Raw genomic sequence first — 19,630 nt, 5'->3', positions numbered from 1 at the left:
GTCAATTAATTTTTGATATTCAGAAAACAAAAACATGTAAGTAACAAATAATCCATTATTTTCTATTGCTATTCAGAAAACAAAAACATGTAGTAAAATTAAGAACTCTGTTTTAAAAAGTCAGAATTATGGTTAGCAATCTTTATTGATGCTTTTTCAAGAGAAGTTTAGCTTTTCATCAAGAAGTATTTTCCTAACACAATTTTAAGTATGTTATGGAAATAAATATGGGTTAAATGTCAATGATTCTCTAGCTATGATGACTAAACTGACTCTCAAATTACTGTATCTTGGGAAACTTACTTTTTTACAGACATTTTAACACTTTCTGTGTTATTCTCTTTTTAATGTACTCTAAATTAATTTTGCAGTTTACCCAATATGATGAAGGCTATTTTGTAAAAATTCATCTATTTACCTTAACATAGGCATATTTCTACAAATTAACTTATGTTGAAATAGGGTGAAGTTTTGTTGTTTGTCGTCTTCTGACATGGATGGCATCTTTAAACTTTTTTACATTGGTGACCAAATGTGCCAAAGTGAAAGCAGATAAAGGTTTTACACATCTTATTTTGTTATGCATCAACAAAAAACTACATACTGGTGTGATAAAAAGGTATCAAGCAAAGGTACTGCTGAGATATGAACTCAGGATCTCCTGTTTACTAGACAGGCACTTTAACCAACTAAGCCACAGCACCACTTGCACTGCCTTACATATAATGACAAATTATATGTCTAAAGTATAATATTTTTTATTATTTTTATATATTTCTTTGAAACTAGTATTTTATTAATTCTTTAAACAGTTGGAAACTTACAGTAAGTAATATAATGCTTTTTTCTCCTTTATTTTGTAAATACAGGCCCTACATGCTTACAATGTTTGTTCAAGTCACTTGTTAATATGCTTTATTGTAATAGATATTATGGCGTTCTTATTAATGTAGTCATCCCTGGGAAATTAAAGTCAGTCTATTGTTGGTACTCATACAGTTAAAAAGTAATCGTGAAATGAAAACATGAGATCTCAATGATAGAATTATTGTTAACATTTTATCTGGAAGCTTGCTCGATAAATGGAAAGATTTATTTCTGGAATTGCTTTCCTATCACAATATTGTTTATGTTAAGTAACAAATAATCCATTATTTTCTATTGCTCCCTAAACTCTGATGACTAAATTGTCTATCAATTTATCTTGAGAAACTCACATTGTTACTGACTTTTGTTTAAACATTTCCTCTGACTGGACACCATATTGTTCCTGGAGATTGCTCAGACATGATGATTGGCAATTTCTGGAATTCTTTTCTAGTTACCTTGGCATCAATTTACTTCTACAAAATAACTGATATTAAAAAAAAAAAGGGGAATATTGCATTTTTTTTATTTGGACTGTATCTAGAAATGTGGTACATATTACTGAACATGTGAGAAAGGGTAAAGGCTGCTGAAGCATTCACATGTCTTTTTGTGATGAATTATCAACAAACTATGTTCTGAGTTGATGAAAATAAATAAAAGGTGCTGCTGAGATTTGAACTCAGGATCTCCTGTTTACTAGACAGGCGCTTTAACCAACTAAGCCACAGCACCACATGATGCCCTGGAGCTTCACAAAGAAAAATGATATATCTAAAATATGCTATTTGGTAACAATTTTTGATATTCTTATAACTATTGCTTCATTAATTTTTCAAACCGGTGGAAATTTAGAGTATAAATAGAAAGTTGTGTTGTCTCTTTTCATTCATGATTTACAGGACCTTCATTCTTAAAATATCTTGTCAAAGTAATTTTCTAAAAATTTTTTTAGCACTTTTATTGATTTCTCTGTAAGTAATGCTACATGGGAATAAATGTCAATTAATTTTTGATATTCAGAAAACAAAAACATGTAGTAAAATTAAGAACTCTGTTTTAAAAAGTCAGAATTATGGTTAGCATTTTTATTGATGCTTTTTCAAGAGAAGTTTAGCTTTTCATCAAGAAGTATTTTCCTAACACAATTTTAAGGATGTTATGGAAATAAATATGGGTTAAATGTCAATGATTCTCTAGCTATGATGACTAAACTGACTCTCAAATTACTGTACCTTGGGAAACTTACTTTTTTACAGACATTTTAACACTTTCTGTGTTATTCTCTTTTTAATGTACTCTAAATTAATTTTGCAGTTTACCCAATATGATGAAGGCTATTTTGTAAAAATTAATCTATTTACCTTAACATAGGCATATTTCTACAAATTAACTTATGTTGAAATAGGGTGAAGTTTTGTTGTTTGTCGTCTTCTGACATGGATGGCATCTTTAAACTTTTTTACATTGGTGACCAAATGTGCCAAAGTGAAAGCAGATAAAGGTTTTACACATCTTATTTTGTTATGCATCAACAAAAAACTACATACTGGTGTGATAAAAAGGTATCAAGCAAAGGTACTGCTGAGATATGAACTCAGGATCTCCTGTTTACTAGACAGGCACTTTAACCAACTAAGCCACAGCACCACTTGCACTGCCTTACATATAATGACAAATTATATGTCTAAAGTATAATATTTTTTATTATTTTTATATATTTTTTGAAACTAGTATTTTATTAATTCTTTAAACAGTTGGAAACTTACAGTAAGTTATATAATGCTTTTTTCTCCTTTATTTTGTAAATACAGGCTCTACATTCTTACAATGTTTGTTCAAGTCACTTGTTAATATGCTTTATTGTAATAGATATTATGGCGTTCTTATTAATGTAGTCATCCCTGGGAAATTAAAGTCAGTCTATTGTTGGTACTCATACAGTTAAAAAGTATTCGTGAAATGAAAACATGAGATCTCAATGATAGAATTATTGTTAACATTTTATCTGGAAGCTTGCTCAATAAATGGAAAGATTTATTTCTGGAATTGCTTTCCTAACACAATATTGTTTATGTTAAGTAACAAATAATCCATTATTTTCTATTGCTCCCTAAACTCTGATGACTAAATTGTCTATCAATTTATCTTGAGAAACTCACATTGTTACTGACTTTTGTTTAAACATTTCCTCTGACTGGACACCATATTGTTCCTGGAGATTGCTCAGACATGATGATTGGCAATTTCTGGAATTCTTTTCTAGTTACCTTGGCATCAATTTACTTCTACAAAATAACTGATATTAAAAAAGGGGAATATTGCATTTTTTGTGTTTTCTGATTTGGACTGTATCTAGAAATGTGGTACATATTACTGAACACGTGAGAAAGGGTAAAGGCTGCTGAAGCATTCACATGTCTTTTTGTGATGAATTATCAACAAACTATGTTCTGAGTTGATGAAAATAAATGAAAAGCGCTGCTGAGATTTGAAGTCAGCATCTCCTGTTTACTAGACAGGCGCTTTAACCAACTAAGCCACAGCACCACATGATGCCCTGGAGCTTCACAAAGAAAAATGATATATCTAAGATATGCTATTTGGTAACAATTTTTGATATTCTTATAACTATTGCTTTATCAATTTTTCAAACCGGTGGAAATTTAGAGTATAAATAGAAAGTTGTGTTCTCTCTTTTCATTCATGATTTACAGCACCTTCATTCTTAAAATATCTTGTCAAAGTAATTTTCTAATTTTTTTTAGCACTTTTATTGATTTCTCTGTAAGTAATGCTACATGGGAATAAATGTCAATTAATTTTTGATATTCAGAAAACAAAAACATGTAGTAAAATTAAGAACTCTGTTTTAAAAAGTCAGAATTATGGTTAGCATTCTTTATTGCTTTATTGATGCTTTTTCAAGAGAAGTTTAGCTTTTCATCAAGAAGTATTTTCCTAACACAATTTTAAGGATGTTATGGAAATAAATATGGGTTAAATGTCAATGATTCTCTAGCTATGATGACTAAACTGACTCTCAAATTACTGTACCTTGGGAAACTTACTTTTTTACAGACATTTTAACACTTTCTGTGTTATTCTCTTTTTAATGTACTCTAAATTAATTTTGCAGTTTACCCAATATGATGAAGGCTATTTTGTAAAAATTCATCTATTTACCTTAACATAGGCATATTTCTACAAATTAACTTATGTTGAAATAGGGTGAAGTTTTGTTGTTTGTCGTCTTCTGACATGGATGGCATCTTTAAACTTTTTTACATTGGTTACAAAAGTGCCAAAGTGAAAGCAGATAAAGGTTTTACACATCTTATTTTGTTATGCATCAACAAAAAACTACATACTGGTGTGATAAAAAGGTATCAAGCAAAGGTACTGCTGAGATATGAACTCAGGATCTCCTGTTTACTAGACAGGCACTTTAACCAACTAAGCCACAGCACCACTTGCACTGCCTTACATATAATGACAAATTATATGTCTAAAGTATAATATTTTTTATTATTTTTATATATTTTTTTGAAACTAGTATTTTATTAATTCTTTAAACAGTTGGAAACTTACAGTAAGTTATATAATGCTTTTTTCTCCTTTATTTTGTAAATACAGGCTCTACATTCTTACAATGTTTGTTCAAGTCACTTGTTAATATGCTTTATTGTAATAGATATTATGGCGTTCTTATTAATGTAGTCATCCCTGGGAAATTAAAGTCAGTCTATTGTTGGTACTCATACAGTTAAAAAGTAATCGTGAAATGAAAACATGAGATCTCAATGATAGAATTATTGTTAACATTTTATCTGGAAGCTTGCTCAATAAATGGAAAGATTTATTTCTGGAATTGCTTTCCTAACACAATATTGTTTATGTTAAGTAACAAATAATCCATTATTTTCTATTGCTCCCTAAACTCTGATGACTAAATTGTCTATCAATTTATCTTGAGAAACTCACATTGTTACTGACTTTTGTTTAAACATTTCCTCTGACTGGACACCATATTGTTCCTGGAGATTGCTCAGACATGATGATTGGCAATTTCTGGAATTCTTTTCTAGTTACCTTGGCATCAATTTACTTCTACAAAATAACTGATATTAAAAAAGGGGAATATTGCATTTTTTGTGTTTTCTGATTTGGACTGTATCTAGAAATGTGGTACATATTACTAAACACGTGAGAAAGGGTAAAGGCTGCTGAAGCATTCACATGTCTTTTTGTGATGAATTATCAACAAACTATGTTCTGAGTTGATGAAAATAAATGAAAAGCGCTGCTGAGATTTGAAGTCAGGATCTCCTGTTTACTAGACAGGCGCTTTAACCAACTAAGCCACAGCACCACATGATGCCCTGGAGCTTCACAAAGAAAAATGATATATCTAAGATATGCTATTTGGTAACAATTTTTGCTATTCTTATAACTATTGCTTTATCAATTTTTCAAACCGGTGGAAATTTAGAGTATAAATAGAAAGTTGTGTTCTCTCTTTTCATTCATGATTTACAGCACCTTCATTCTTAAAATATCTTGTCAAAGTAATTTTCTAATTTTTTTAGCACTTTTATTGATTTCTCTGTAAGTAATGCTACATGGGAATAAATGTCAATTAATTTTTGATATTCAGAAAACAAAAACATGTAGTAAAATTAAGAACTCTGTTTTAAAAAGTCAGAATTATGGTTAGCATTCTTTATTGCTTTATTGATGCTTTTTCAAGAGAAGTTTAGCTTTTCATCAAGAAGTATTTTCCTAACACAATTTTTAAGGATGTTATGGAAATAAATATGGGTTAAATGTCAATGATTCTCTAGCTATGATGACTAAACTGACTCTCAAATTACTGTACCTTGGGAAACTTACTTTTTTACAGACATTTTAACACTTTCTGTGTTATTCTCTTTTTAATGTACTCTAAATTAATTTTGCAGTTTACCCAATATGATGAAGGCTATTTTGTAAAAATTCATCTATTTACCTTAACATAGGCATATTTCTACAAATTAACTTAAGTTGAAATAGGGTGAAGTTTTGTTGTTTGTCGTCTTCTGACATGGATGGCATCTTTAAACTTTTTTACATTGGTGACCAAATGTGCCAAAGTGAAAGCAGATAAAGGTTTTACACATCTTATTTTGTTATGCATCAACAAAAAACTACATACTGGTGTGATAAAAAGGTATCAAGCAAAGGTACTGCTGAGATATGAACTCAGGATCTCCTGTTTACTAGACAGGCACTTTAACCAACTAAGCCACAGCACCACTTGCACTGCCTTACATATAATGACAAATTATATGTCTAAAGTATAATATTTTTTATTATTTTTATATATTTTTTGAAACTAGTATTTTATTAATTCTTTAAACAGTTGGAAACTTACAGTAAGTTATATAATGCTTTTTTCTCCTTTATTTTGTATATACAGGCCCTACATTCTTACAATGTTTGTTCAAGTCACTTGTTAATATGCTTTATTGTAATAGATATTATGGCGTTCTTATTAATGTAATCATCCCTGGGAAATTAAAGTCAGTCTATTGTTGGTACTCATACAGTTAAAAAGTAATCGTGAAATGAAAACATGAGATCTCAATGATAGAATTATTGTTAACATTTTATCTGGAAGCTTGCTCAATAAATGGAAAGATTTATTTCTGGAATTGCTTTCCTAACACAATATTGTTTATGTTAAGTAACAAATAATCCATTATTTTCTATTGCTCCCTAAACTCTGATGACTAAATTGTCTATCAATTTATCTCGAGAAACTCACATTGTTACTGACTTTTGTTTAAACATTTCCTCTGACTGGACACCATATTGTTCCTGGAGATTGCTCAGACATGATGATTGGCAATTTCTGGAATTCTTTTCTAGTTACCTTGGCATCAATTTACTTCTACAAAATAACTGATATTAAAAAAGGGGAATATTGCATTTTTTGTGTTTTCTGATTTGGACTGTATCTAGAAATGTGGTACATATTACTGAACATGTGAGAAAGGGTAAAGGCTGCTGAAGCATTCACATGTCTTTTTGTGATGAATTATCAACAAACTATGTTCTGAGTTGATGAAAATAAATGAAAAGCGCTGCTAAGATTTGAAGTCAGGATCTCCTGTTTACTAGACAGGCGCTTTAACCAACTAAGCCACAGCACCACATGATGCCCTGGAGCTTCACAAAGAAAAATGATATATCTAAGATATGCTATTTGGTAACAATTTTTGATATTCTTATAACTATTGCTTTATCAATTTTTCAAACCGGTGGAAATTTAGAGTATAAATAGAAAGTTGTGTTCTCTCTTTTCATTCATGATTTATAGCACCTTCATTCTTAAAATATCTTGTCAAAGTAATTTTCTAAATTTTTTTAGCACTTTTATTGATTTCTCTGTAAGTAATGCTACATGGGAATAAATGTCAATTAATTTTTGATATTCAGAAAACAAAAACATGTAGTAAAATTAAGAACTCTGTTTTAAAAAGTCAGAATTATGGTTAGCATTCTTTATTGCTTTATTGATGCTTTTTCAAGAGAAGTTTAGCTTTTCATCAAGAAGTATTTTCCTAACACAATTTTAAGGATGTTATGGAAATAAATATGGGTTAAATGTCAATGATTCTCTAGCTATGATGACTAAACTGACTCTCAAATTACTGTACCTTGGGAAACTTACTTTTTTACAGACATTTTAACACTTTCTGTGTTATTCTCTTTTTAATGTACTCTAAATTAATTTTGCAGTTTACCCAATATGATGAAGGCTATTTTGTAAAAATTCATCTATTTACCTTAACATAGGCATATTTCTACAAATTAACTTATGTTGAAATAGGGTGAAGTTTTGTTGTTTGTCGTCTTCTGACATGGATGGCATCTTTAAACTTTTTTACATTGGTTACAAAAGTGCCAAAGTGAAAGCAGATAAAGGTTTTACACATCTTATTTTGTTATGCATCAACAAAAAACTACATACTGGTGTGATAAAAAGGTATCAAGCAAAGGTACTGCTGAGATATGAACTCAGGATCTCCTGTTTACTAGACAGGCACTTTAACCAACTAAGCCACAGCACCACTTGCACTGCCTTACATATAATGACAAATTATATGTCTAAAGTATAATATTTTTTATTATTTTTATATATTTTTTGAAACTAGTATTTTATTAATTCTTTAAACAGTTGGAAACTTACAGTAAGTTATATAATGCTTTTTTCTCCTTTATTTTGTATATACAGGCCCTACATTCTTACAATGTTTGTTCAAGTCACTTGTTAATATGCTTTATTGTAATAGATATTATGGCGTTCTTATTAATGTAGTCATCCCTGGGAAATTAAAGTCAGTCTATTGTTGGTACTCATACAGTTAAAAAGTAATCGTGAAATGAAAACATGAGATCTCAATGATAGAATTATTGTTAACATTTTATCTGGAAGCTTGCTCAATAAATGGAAAGATTTATTTCTGGAATTGCTTTCCTAACACAATATTGTTTATGTTAAGTAACAAATAATCCATTATTTTCTATTGCTCCCTAAACTCTGATGACTAAATTGTCTATCAATTTATCTTGAGAAACTCACATTGTTACTGACTTTTGTTTAAACATTTCCTCTGACTGGACACCATATTGTTCCTGGAGATTGCTCAGACATGATGATTGGCAATTTCTGGAATTCTTTTCTAGTTACCTTGGCATCAATTTACTTCTACAAAATAACTGATATTAAAAAAGGGGAATATTGCATTTTTTTGTGTTTTCTGATTTGGACTGTATCTAGAAATGTGGTACATATTACTGAACATGTGAGAAAGGGTAAAGGCTGCTGAAGCATTCACATGTCTTTTTGTGATGAATTATCAACAAACTATGTTCTGAGTTGATGAAAATAAATGAAAAGCGCTGCTGAGATTTGAAGTCAGGATCTCCTGTTTACTAGACAGGCGCTTTAACCAACTAAGCCACAGCACCACATAATGCCCTAGAGCTTCACAAAGAAAAATGATATATCTAAGATATGCTATTTGGTAACAATTTTTGATATTCTTATAACTATTGCTTCATCAATTTTTCAAACCGGTGGAAATTTAGAGTATAAATAGAAAGTTGTGTTCTCTCTTTTCATTCATGATTTACAGCACCTTCATTCTTAAAATATCTTGTCAAAGTAATTTTCTAATTTTTTGTTTAGCACTTTTATTGATTTCTCTGTAAGTAATGCTACATGGGAATAATGTCAATTAATTTTTGATATTCAGAAAACAAAAACATGTAGTAAAATTAAGAACTCTGTTTTAAAAAGTCAGAATTGTGGTTAGCAATCTTTATTGATGCTTTTTCAAGAGAAGTTTAGCTTTTCATCAAGAAGTATTTTCCTAACACAATTTTAAGTATGTTATGGAAATAAATATGGGTTAAATGTCAATGATTCTCTAGCTATGATGACTAAACTGACTCTCAAATTACTGTATCTTGGGAAACTTACTTTTTTACAGACATTTTAACACTTTCTGTGTTATTCTCTTTTTAATGTACTCTAAATTAATTTTGCAGTTTACCCAATATGATGAAGGCTATTTTGTAAAAATTCATCTATTTACCTTAACATAGGCATATTTCTACAAATTAACTTATGTTGAAATAGGGTGAAGTTTTGTTGTTTGTCGTCTTCTGACATGGATGGCATCTTTAAACTTTTTTACATTGGTGACCAAATGTGCCAAAGTGAAAGCAGATAAAGGTTTTACACATCTTATTTTGTTATGCATCAACAAAAAACTACATACTGGTGTGATAAAAAGGTATCAAGCAAAGGTACTGCTGAGATATGAACTCAGGATCTCCTGTTTACTAGACAGGCACTTTAACCAACTAAGCCAAAGCACCACCTGCACTGCCTTACATATAATGACAAATTATATGTCTAAAGTATAATATTTTTTATTATTTTTATATATTTTTTTGAAACTAGTATTTTATTAATTCTTTAAACAGTTGGAAACTTACAGTAAGTTATATAATGCTTTTTTCTCCTTTATTTTGTATATACAGGCCCTACATTCTTACAATGTTTGTTCAAGTCACTTGTTAATATGCTTTATTGTAATAGATATTATGGCGTTCTTATTAATGTAGTCATCCCTGGGAAATTAAAGTCAGTCTATTGTTGGTACTCATACAGTTAAAAAGTAATCGTGAAATGAAAACATGAGATCTCAATGATAGAATTATTGTTAACATTTTATCTGGAAGCTTGCTCGATAAATGGAAAGATTTATTTCTGGAATTGCTTTCCTATCACAATATTGTTTATGTTAAGTAACAAATAATCCATTATTTTCTATTGCTCCCTAAACTCTGATGACTAAATTGTCTATCAATTTATCTTGAGAAACTCACATTGTTACTGACTTTTGTTTAAACATTTCCTCTGACTGGACACCATATTGTTCCTGGAGATTGCTCAGACATGATGATTGGCAATTTCTGGAATTCTTTTCTAGTTACCTTGGCATCAATTTACTTCTACAAAATAACTGATATTAAAAAAAAAAAGGGGAATATTGCATTTTTTTTATTTGGACTGTATCTAGAAATGTGGTACATATTACTGAACATGTGAGAAAGGGTAAAGGCTGCTGAAGCATTCACATGTCTTTTTGTGATGAATTATCAACAAACTATGTTCTGAGTTGATGAAAATAAATAAAAGGTGCTGCTGAGATTTGAACTCAGGATCTCCTGTTTACTAGACAGGCGCTTTAACCAACTAAACCACAGCACCACATGATGCCCTGGAGCTTCACAAAGAAAAATGATATATCTAAAATATGCTATTTGGTAACAATTTTTGATATTCTTATAACTATTGTTTCATTAATTTTTCAAACCGGTGGAAATTTAGAGTATAAATAGAAAGTTGTGTTGTCTCTTTTCATTCATGATTTACAGGACCTTCATTCTTAAAATATCTTGTCAAAGTAATTTTCTAAAAATTTTTTTAGCACTTTTATTGATTTCTCTGTAAGTAATGCTACATGGGAATAAATGTCAATTAATTTTTGATATTCAGAAAACAAAAACATGTAGTAAAATTAAGAACTCTGTTTTAAAAAGTCAGAATTATGGTTAGCATTTTTATTGATGCTTTTTCAAGAGAAGTTTAGCTTTTCATCAAGAAGTATTTTCCTAACACAATTTTAAGGATGTTATGGAAATAAATATGGGTTAAATGTCAATGATTCTCTAGCTATGATGACTAAACTGACTCTCAAATTACTGTACCTTGGGAAACTTACTTTTTTACAGACATTTTAACACTTTCTGTGTTATTCTCTTTTTAATGTACTCTAAATTAATTTTGCAGTTTACCCAATATGATGAAGGCTATTTTGTAAAAATTCATCTATTTACCTTAACATAGGCATATTTCTACAAATTAACTTAAGTTGAAATAGGGTGAAGTTTTGTTGTTTGTCGTCTTCTGACATGGATGGCATCTTTAAACTTTTTTACATTGGTGACCAAATGTGCCAAAGTGAAAGCAGATAAAGGTTTTACACATCTTATTTTGTTATGCATCAACAAAAAACTACATACTGGTGTGATAAAAAGGTATCAAGCAAAGGTACTGCTGAGATATGAACTCAGGATCTCCTGTTTACTAGACAGGCACTTTAACCAACTAAGCCACAGCACCACTTGCACTGCCTTACATATAATGACAAATTATATGTCTAAAGTATAATATTTTTTATTATTTTTATATATTTTTTGAAACTAGTATTTTATTAATTCTTTAAACAGTTGGAAACTTACAGTAAGTTATATAATGTTTTTTTCTCCTTTATTTTGTATATACAGGCCCTACATTCTTACAATGTTTGTTCAAGTCACTTGTTAATATGCTTTATTGTAATAGATATTATGGCGTTCTTATTAATGTAGTCATCCCTGGGAAATTAAAGTCAGTCTATTGTTGGTACTCATACAGTTAAAAAGTAATCGTGAAATGAAAACATGAGATCTCAATGATAGAATTATTGTTAACATTTTATCTGGAAGCTTGCTCAATAAATGGAAAGATTTATTTCTGGAATTGCTTTCCTAACACAATATTGTTTATGTTAAGTAACAAATAATCCATTATTTTCTATTGCTCCCTAAACTCTGATGACTAAATTGTCTATCAATTTATCTCGAGAAACTCACATTGTTACTGACTTTTGTTTAAACATTTCCTCTGACTGGACACCATATTGTTCCTGGAGATTGCTCAGACATGATGATTGGCAATTTCTGGAATTCTTTTCTAGTTACCTTGGCATCAATTTACTTCTACAAAATAACTGATATTAAAAAAGGGGAATATTGCATTTTTTGTGTTTTCTGATTTGGACTGTATCTAGAAATGTGGTACATATTACTGAACATGTGAGAAAGGGTAAAGGCTGCTGAAGCATTCACATGTCTTTTTGTGATGAATTATCAACAAACTATGTTCTGAGTTGATGAAAATAAATGAAAAGCGCTGCTGAGATTTGAAGTCAGGATCTCCTGTTTACTAGACAGGCGCTTTAACCAACTAAGCCACAGCACCACATGATGCCCTGGAGCTTCACAAAGAAAAATGATATATCTAAGATATGCTATTTGGTAACAATTTTTGATATTCTTATAACTATTGCTTTATCAATTTTTCAAACCGGTGGAAATTTAGAGTATAAATAGAAAGTTGTGTTCTCTCTTTTCATTCATGATTTATAGCACCTTCATTCTTAAAATATCTTGTCAAAGTAATTTTCTAAATTTTTTTAGCACTTTTATTGATTTCTCTGTAAGTAATGCTACATGGGAATAAATGTCAATTAATTTTTGATATTCAGAAAACAAAAACATGTAGTAAAATTAAGAACTCTGTTTTAAAAAGTCAGAATTATGGTTAGCATTCTTTATTGCTTTATTGATGCTTTTTCAAGAGAAGTTTAGCTTTTCATCAAGAAGTATTTTCCTAACACAATTTTAAGGATGTTATGGAAATAAATATGGGTTAAATGTCAATGATTCTCTAGCTATGATGACTAAACTGACTCTCAAATTACTGTACCTTGGGAAACTTACTTTTTTACAGACATTTTAACACTTTCTGTGTTATTCTCTTTTTAATGTACTCTAAATTAATTTTGCAGTTTACCCAATATGATGAAGGCTATTTTGTAAAAATTCATCTATTTACCTTAACATAGGCATATTTCTACAAATTAACTTATGTTGAAATAGGGTGAAGTTTTGTTGTTTGTCGTCTTCTGACATGGATGGCATCTTTAAACTTTTTTACATTGGTGACCAAATGTGCCAAAGTGAAAGCAGATAAAGGTTTTACACATCTTATTTTGTTATGCATCAACAAAAAACTACATACTGGTGTGATAAAAAGGTATCAAGCAAAGGTACTGCTGAGATATGAACTCAGGATCTCCTGTTTACTAGACAGGCACTTTAACCAACTAAGCCACAGCACCACTTGCACTGCCTTACATATAATGACAAATTATATGTCTAAAGTATAATATTTTTTATTATTTTTATATATTTTTTGAAACTAGTATTTTATTAATTCTTTAAACAGTTGGAAACTTACAGTAAGTTATATAATGCTTTTTTCTCCTTTATTTTGTATATACAGGCCCTACATTCTTACAATGTTTGTTCAAGTCACTTGTTAATATGCTTTATTGTAATAGATATTATGGCGTTCTTATTAATGTAGTCATCCCTGGGAAATTAAAGTCAGTCTATTGTTGGTACTCATACAGTTAAAAAGTAATCGTGAAATGAAAACATGAGATCTCAATGATAGAATTATTGTTAACATTTTATCTGGAAGCTTGCTCGATAAATGGAAAGATTTATTTCTGGAATTGCTTTCCTAACACAATATTGTTTATGTTAAGTAACAAATAATCCATTATTTTCTATTGCTCCCTAAACTCTGATGACTAAATTGTCTATCAATTTATCTTGAGAAACTCACATTGTTACTGACTTTTGTTTAAACATTTCCTCTGACTGGACACCATATTGTTCCTGGAGATTGCTCAGACATGATGATTGGCAATTTCTGGAATTCTTTTCTAGTTACCTTGGCATCAATTTACTTCTACAAAATAACTGATATTAAAAAAGGGGAATATTGCATTTTTTTGTGTTTTCTGATTTGGACTGTATCTAGAAATGTGGTACATATTACTGAACATGTGAGAAAGGGTAAAGGCTGCTGAAGCATTCACATGTCTTTTTGTGATGAATTATCAACAAACTATGTTCTGAGTTGATGAAAATAAATGAAAAGCGCTGCTGAGATTTGAAGTCAGGATCTCCTGTTTACTAGACAGGCGCTTTAACCAACTAAGCCACAGCACCACATAATGCCCTAGAGCTTCACAAAGAAAAATGATATATCTAAGATATGCTATTTGGTAACAATTTTTGATATTCTTATAACTATTGCTTCATCAATTTTTCAAACCGGTGGAAATTTAGAGTATAAATAGAAAGTTGTGTTCTCTCTTTTCATTCATGATTTACAGCACCTTCATTCTTAAAATATCTTGTCAAAGTAATTTTCTAATTTTTTGTTTAGCACTTTTATTGATTTCTCTGTAAGTAATGCTACATGGGAATAATGTCAATTAATTTTTGATATTCAGAAAACAAAAACATGTAAGTAACAAATAATCCATTATTTTCTATTGCTATTCAGAAAACAAAAACATGTAGTAAAATTAAGAACTCTGTTTTAAAAAGTCAGAATTATGGTTAGCAATCTTTATTGATGCTTTTTCAAGAGAAGTTTAGCTTTTCATCAAGAAGTATTTTCCTAACACAATTTTAAGTATGTTATGGAAATAAATATGGGTTAAATGTCAATGATTCTCTAGCTATGATGACTAAACTGACTCTCAAATTACTGTATCTTGGGAAACTTACTTTTTTACAGACATTTTAACACTTTCTGTGTTATTCTCTTTTTAATGTACTCTAAATTAATTTTGCAGTTTACCCAATATGATGAAGGCTATTTTGTAAAAATTCATCTATTTACCTTAACATAGGCATATTTCTACAAATTAACTTATGTTGAAATAGGGTGAAGTTTTGTTGTTTGTCGTCTTCTGACATGGATGGCATCTTTAAACTTTTTTACATTGGTGACCAAATGTGCCAAAGTGAAAGCAGATAAAGGTTTTACACATCTTATTTTGTTATGCATCAACAAAAAACTACATACTGGTGTGATAAAAAGGTATCAAGCAAAGGTACTGCTGAGATATGAACTCAGGATCTCCTGTTTACTAGACAGGCACTTTAACCAACTAAGCCACAGCACCACTTGCACTGCCTTACATATAATGACAAATTATATGTCTAAAGTATAATATTTTTTATTATTTTTATATATTTCTTTGAAACTAGTATTTTATTAATTCTTTAAACAGTTGGAAACTTACAGTAAGTAATATAATGCTTTTTTTCTCCTTTATTTTGTAAATACAGGCCCTACATGCTTACAATGTTTGTTCAAGTCACTTGTTAATATGCTTTATTGTAATAGATATTATGGCGTTCTTATTAATGTAGTCATCCCTGGGAAATTAAAGTCAGTCTATTGTTGGTACTCATACAGTTAAAAAGTAATCGTGAAATGAAAACATGAGATCTCAATGATAGAATTATTGTTAACATTTTATCTGGAAGCTTGCTCGATAAATGGAAAGATTTATTTCTGGAATTGCTTTCCTATCACAATATTGTTTATGTTAAGTAACAAATAATCCATTATTTTCTATTGCTCCCTAAACTCTGATGACTAAATTGTCTATCAATTTATCTTGAGAAACTCACATTGTTACTGACTTTTGTTTAAACATTTCCTCTGACTGGACACCATATTGTTCCTGGAGATTGCTCAGACATGATGATTGGCAATTTCTGGAATTCTTTTCTAGTTACCTTGGCATCAATTTACTTCTACAAAATAACTGATATTAAAAAAAAAAAGGGGAATATTGCATTTTTTTTATTTGGACTGTATCTAGAAATGTGGTACATATTACTGAACATGTGAGAAAGGGTAAAGGCTGCTGAAGCATTCACATGTCTTTTTGTGATGAATTATCAACAAACTATGTTCTGAGTTGATGAAAATAAATAAAAGGTGCTGCTGAGATTTGAACTCAGGATCTCCTGTTTACTAGACAGGCGCTTTAACCAACTAAGCCACAGCACCACATGATGCCCTGGAGCTTCACAAAGAAAAATGATATATCTAAAATATGCTATTTGGTAACAATTTTTGATATTCTTATAACTATTGCTTCATTAATTTTTCAAACCGGTGGAAATTTAGAGTATAAATAGAAAGTTGTGTTGTCTCTTTTCATTCATGATTTACAGGACCTTCATTCTTAAAATATCTTGTCAAAGTAATTTTCTAAAAAATTTTTTAGCACTTTTATTGATTTCTCTGTAAGTAATGCTACATGGGAATAAATGTCAATTAATTTTTGATATTCAGAAAACAAAAACATGTAGTAAAATTAAGAACTCTGTTTTAAAAAGTCAGAATTATGGTTAGCATTTTTATTGATGCTTTTTCAAGAGAAGTTTAGCTTTTCATCAAGAAGTATTTTCCTAACACAATTTTAAGGATGTTATGGAAATAAATATGGGTTAAATGTCAATGATTCTCTAGCTATGATGACTAAACTGACTCTCAAATTACTGTACCTTGGGAAACTTACTTTTTTACAGACATTTTAACACTTTCTGTGTTATTCTCTTTTTAATGTACTCTAAATTAATTTTGCAGTTTACCCAATATGATGAAGGCTATTTTGTAAAAATTAATCTATTTACCTTAACATAGGCATATTTCTACAAATTAACTTATGTTGAAATAGGGTGAAGTTTTGTTGTTTGTCGTCTTCTGACATGGATGGCATCTTTAAACTTTTTTACATTGGTGACCAAATGTGCCAAAGTGAAAGCAGATAAAGGTTTTACACATCTTATTTTGTTATGCATCAACAAAAAACTACATACTGGTGTGATAAAAAGGTATCAAGCAAAGGTACTGCTGAGATATGAACTCAGGATCTCCTGTTTACTAGACAGGCACTTTAACCAACTAAGCCACAGCACCACTTGCACTGCCTTACATATAATGACAAATTATATGTCTAAAGTATAATATTTTTTATTATTTTTATATATTTTTTTGAAACTAGTATTTTATTAATTCTTTAAACAGTTGGAAACTTACAGTAAGTTATATAATGCTTTTTTCTCCTTTATTTTGTATATACAGGCCCTACATTCTTACAATGTTTGTTCAAGTCACTTGTTAATATGCTTTATTGTAATAGATATTATGGCGTTCTTATTAATGTAGTCATCCCTGGGAAATTAAAGTCAGTCTATTGTTGGTACTCATACAGTTAAAAAGTAATCGTGAAATGAAAACATGAGATCTCAATGATAGAATTATTGTTAACATTTTATCTGGAAGCTTGCTCAATAAATGGAAAGATTTATTTTTGCAATTGCTTTCCTAACACAATATTGTTTATGTTAAGTAACAAATAATCCATTATTTTCTATTGCTCCCCAAACTCTGATAACTAAATTGTCTATCAATTTATCTTGAGAAACTCACATTGTTACTGACTTTTGTTTAAACATTTCCTCTGACTGGACACCATATTGTTCCTGGAGATTGCTCAGACATGATGATTGGCAATTTCTGGAATTCTTTTCTAGTTACCTTGGCATCAATTTACTTCTACAAAATAACTGATATTAAAAAAGGGGAATATTGCATTTTTTTGTGTTTTCTGATTTGGACTGTATCTAGAAATGTGGTACATATTACTGAACATGTGAGAAAGGGTAAAGGCTGCTGAAGCATTCACATGTCTTTTTGTGATGAATTATCAACAAACTATGTTCTGAGTTGATGAAAATAAATGAAAGGCGCTGCTGAGATTTGAACTCAGGATCTCCTGTTTACTAGACAGGCGCTTTAACCAACTAAGCCACAGCACCACATAATGCCCTAGAGCTTCACAAAGAAAAATGATATATCTAAGATATGCTATTTGGTAACAATTTTTGATATTCTTATAACTATTGCTTCATCAATTTTTCAAACCGGTGGAAATTTAGAGTATAAATAGAAAGTTGTGTTCTCTCTTTTCATTCATGATTTACAGCACCTTCATTCTTAAAATATCTTGTCAAAGTAATTTTCTAATTTTTTGTTTAGCACTTTTATTGATTTCTCTGTAAGTAATGCTACATGGGAATAATGTCAATTAATTTTTGATATTCAGAAAACAAAAACATGTAGTAAAATTAAGAACTCTGTTTTAAAAAGTCAGAATTGTGGTTAGCAATCTTTATTGATGCTTTTTCAAGAGAAGTTTAGCTTTTCATCAAGAAGTATTTTCCTAACACAATTTTAAGTATGTTATGGAAATAAATATGGGTTAAATGTCAATGATTCTCTAGCTATGATGACTAAACTGACTCTCAAATTACTGTATCTTGGGAAACTTACTTTTTTACAGACATTTTAACACTTTCTGTGTTATTCTCTTTTTAATGTACTCTAAATTAATTTTGCAGTTTACCCAATATGATGAAGGCTATTTTGTAAAAATTCATCTATTTACCTTAACATAGGCATATTTCTACAAATTAACTTATGTTGAAATAGGGTGAAGTTTTGTTGTTTGTCGTCTTCTGACATGGATGGCATCTTTAAACTTTTTTACATTGGTGACCAAATGTGCCAAAGTGAAAGCAGATAAAGGTTTTACACATCTTATTTTGTTATGCATCAACAAAAAACTACATACTGGTGTGATAAAAAGGTATCAAGCAAAGGTACTGCTGAGATATGAACTCAGGATCTCCTGTTTACTAGACAGGCACTTTAACCAACTAAGCCAAAGCACCACCTGCACTGCCTTACATATAATGACAAATTATATGTCTAAAGTATAATATTTTTTATTATTTTTATATATTTTTTTGAAACTAGTATTTTATTAATTCTTTAAACAGTTGGAAACTTACAGTAAGTTATATAATGCTTTTTTCTCCTTTATTTTGTATATACAGGCCCTACATTCTTACAATGTTTGTTCAAGTCACTTGTTAATATGCTTTATTGTAATAGATATTATGGCGTTCTTATTAATGTAGTCATCCCTGGGAAATTAAAGTCAGTCTATTGTTGGTACTCATACAGTTAAAAAGTAATCGTGAAATGAAAACATGAGATCTCAATGATAGAATTATTGTTAACATTTTATCTGGAAGCTTGCTCGATAAATGGAAAGATTTATTTCTGGAATTGCTTTCCTATCACAATATTGTTTATGTTAAGTAACAAATAATCCATTATTTTCTATTGCTCCCTAAACTCTGATGACTAAATTGTCTATCAATTTATCTTGAGAAACTCACATTGTTACTGACTTTTGTTTAAACATTTCCTCTGACTGGACACCATATTGTTCCTGGAGATTGCTCAGACATGATGATTGGCAATTTCTGGAATTCTTTTCTAGTTACCTTGGCATCAATTTACTTCTACAAAATAACTGATATTAAAAAAAAAAAGGGGAATATTGCATTTTTTTTATTTGGA

At 29.9% G+C, this 19,630-nt stretch overlaps 21 non-coding genes across 21 annotated transcripts; all 21 read right to left on the bottom strand.

Moving 5' to 3' along the window:
- Positions 1 to 630: 630 nt before the first annotated feature.
- On the bottom strand, positions 631 to 704 carry TRNAT-AGU (transfer RNA threonine (anticodon AGU)). Its single transcript has one exon. It is a non-coding gene; the product is annotated as a tRNA-Thr (tRNA).
- Positions 705 to 1,528: 824 nt separating this feature from the next.
- TRNAT-AGU (transfer RNA threonine (anticodon AGU)) lies at positions 1,529 to 1,602 on the bottom strand. The gene has a single exon. It is a non-coding gene; the product is annotated as a tRNA-Thr (tRNA).
- Positions 1,603 to 2,443: 841 nt separating this feature from the next.
- TRNAT-AGU (transfer RNA threonine (anticodon AGU)) lies at positions 2,444 to 2,517 on the bottom strand. The gene has a single exon. It is a non-coding gene; the product is annotated as a tRNA-Thr (tRNA).
- An 826-nt stretch (positions 2,518 to 3,343) lies between these two features.
- TRNAT-AGU (transfer RNA threonine (anticodon AGU)) lies at positions 3,344 to 3,417 on the bottom strand. Its single transcript has one exon. It is a non-coding gene; the product is annotated as a tRNA-Thr (tRNA).
- An 847-nt stretch (positions 3,418 to 4,264) lies between these two features.
- TRNAT-AGU (transfer RNA threonine (anticodon AGU)) lies at positions 4,265 to 4,338 on the bottom strand. Its single transcript has one exon. It is a non-coding gene; the product is annotated as a tRNA-Thr (tRNA).
- Positions 4,339 to 5,165: 827 nt separating this feature from the next.
- Positions 5,166 to 5,239, bottom strand: TRNAT-AGU (transfer RNA threonine (anticodon AGU)). The gene has a single exon. It is a non-coding gene; the product is annotated as a tRNA-Thr (tRNA).
- An 848-nt stretch (positions 5,240 to 6,087) lies between these two features.
- TRNAT-AGU (transfer RNA threonine (anticodon AGU)) lies at positions 6,088 to 6,161 on the bottom strand. The gene has a single exon. It is a non-coding gene; the product is annotated as a tRNA-Thr (tRNA).
- Positions 6,162 to 6,987: 826 nt separating this feature from the next.
- TRNAT-AGU (transfer RNA threonine (anticodon AGU)) lies at positions 6,988 to 7,061 on the bottom strand. Its single transcript has one exon. It is a non-coding gene; the product is annotated as a tRNA-Thr (tRNA).
- An 847-nt stretch (positions 7,062 to 7,908) lies between these two features.
- TRNAT-AGU (transfer RNA threonine (anticodon AGU)) lies at positions 7,909 to 7,982 on the bottom strand. The gene has a single exon. It is a non-coding gene; the product is annotated as a tRNA-Thr (tRNA).
- Positions 7,983 to 8,809: 827 nt separating this feature from the next.
- TRNAT-AGU (transfer RNA threonine (anticodon AGU)) lies at positions 8,810 to 8,883 on the bottom strand. The gene has a single exon. It is a non-coding gene; the product is annotated as a tRNA-Thr (tRNA).
- An 841-nt stretch (positions 8,884 to 9,724) lies between these two features.
- TRNAT-AGU (transfer RNA threonine (anticodon AGU)) lies at positions 9,725 to 9,798 on the bottom strand. The gene has a single exon. It is a non-coding gene; the product is annotated as a tRNA-Thr (tRNA).
- Positions 9,799 to 10,622: 824 nt separating this feature from the next.
- On the bottom strand, positions 10,623 to 10,696 carry TRNAT-AGU (transfer RNA threonine (anticodon AGU)). Its single transcript has one exon. It is a non-coding gene; the product is annotated as a tRNA-Thr (tRNA).
- An 841-nt stretch (positions 10,697 to 11,537) lies between these two features.
- On the bottom strand, positions 11,538 to 11,611 carry TRNAT-AGU (transfer RNA threonine (anticodon AGU)). Its single transcript has one exon. It is a non-coding gene; the product is annotated as a tRNA-Thr (tRNA).
- An 826-nt stretch (positions 11,612 to 12,437) lies between these two features.
- On the bottom strand, positions 12,438 to 12,511 carry TRNAT-AGU (transfer RNA threonine (anticodon AGU)). The gene has a single exon. It is a non-coding gene; the product is annotated as a tRNA-Thr (tRNA).
- An 848-nt stretch (positions 12,512 to 13,359) lies between these two features.
- On the bottom strand, positions 13,360 to 13,433 carry TRNAT-AGU (transfer RNA threonine (anticodon AGU)). Its single transcript has one exon. It is a non-coding gene; the product is annotated as a tRNA-Thr (tRNA).
- An 827-nt stretch (positions 13,434 to 14,260) lies between these two features.
- TRNAT-AGU (transfer RNA threonine (anticodon AGU)) lies at positions 14,261 to 14,334 on the bottom strand. The gene has a single exon. It is a non-coding gene; the product is annotated as a tRNA-Thr (tRNA).
- An 894-nt stretch (positions 14,335 to 15,228) lies between these two features.
- Positions 15,229 to 15,302, bottom strand: TRNAT-AGU (transfer RNA threonine (anticodon AGU)). The gene has a single exon. It is a non-coding gene; the product is annotated as a tRNA-Thr (tRNA).
- Positions 15,303 to 16,127: 825 nt separating this feature from the next.
- Positions 16,128 to 16,201, bottom strand: TRNAT-AGU (transfer RNA threonine (anticodon AGU)). The gene has a single exon. It is a non-coding gene; the product is annotated as a tRNA-Thr (tRNA).
- An 841-nt stretch (positions 16,202 to 17,042) lies between these two features.
- On the bottom strand, positions 17,043 to 17,116 carry TRNAT-AGU (transfer RNA threonine (anticodon AGU)). The gene has a single exon. It is a non-coding gene; the product is annotated as a tRNA-Thr (tRNA).
- Positions 17,117 to 17,944: 828 nt separating this feature from the next.
- TRNAT-AGU (transfer RNA threonine (anticodon AGU)) lies at positions 17,945 to 18,018 on the bottom strand. Its single transcript has one exon. It is a non-coding gene; the product is annotated as a tRNA-Thr (tRNA).
- An 841-nt stretch (positions 18,019 to 18,859) lies between these two features.
- On the bottom strand, positions 18,860 to 18,933 carry TRNAT-AGU (transfer RNA threonine (anticodon AGU)). Its single transcript has one exon. It is a non-coding gene; the product is annotated as a tRNA-Thr (tRNA).
- Positions 18,934 to 19,630: the final 697 nt, after the last annotated feature.

Source organism: Pseudophryne corroboree, unplaced genomic scaffold (assembly GCF_028390025.1).
Source record: "Pseudophryne corroboree isolate aPseCor3 unplaced genomic scaffold, aPseCor3.hap2 scaffold_2594, whole genome shotgun sequence".
Taxonomy (NCBI): Eukaryota; Metazoa; Chordata; class Amphibia; order Anura; family Myobatrachidae; genus Pseudophryne; species Pseudophryne corroboree.
Note: the sequence above shows the minus strand (reverse complement) of the source record. Positions and strands in the feature narration are given on the sequence as shown.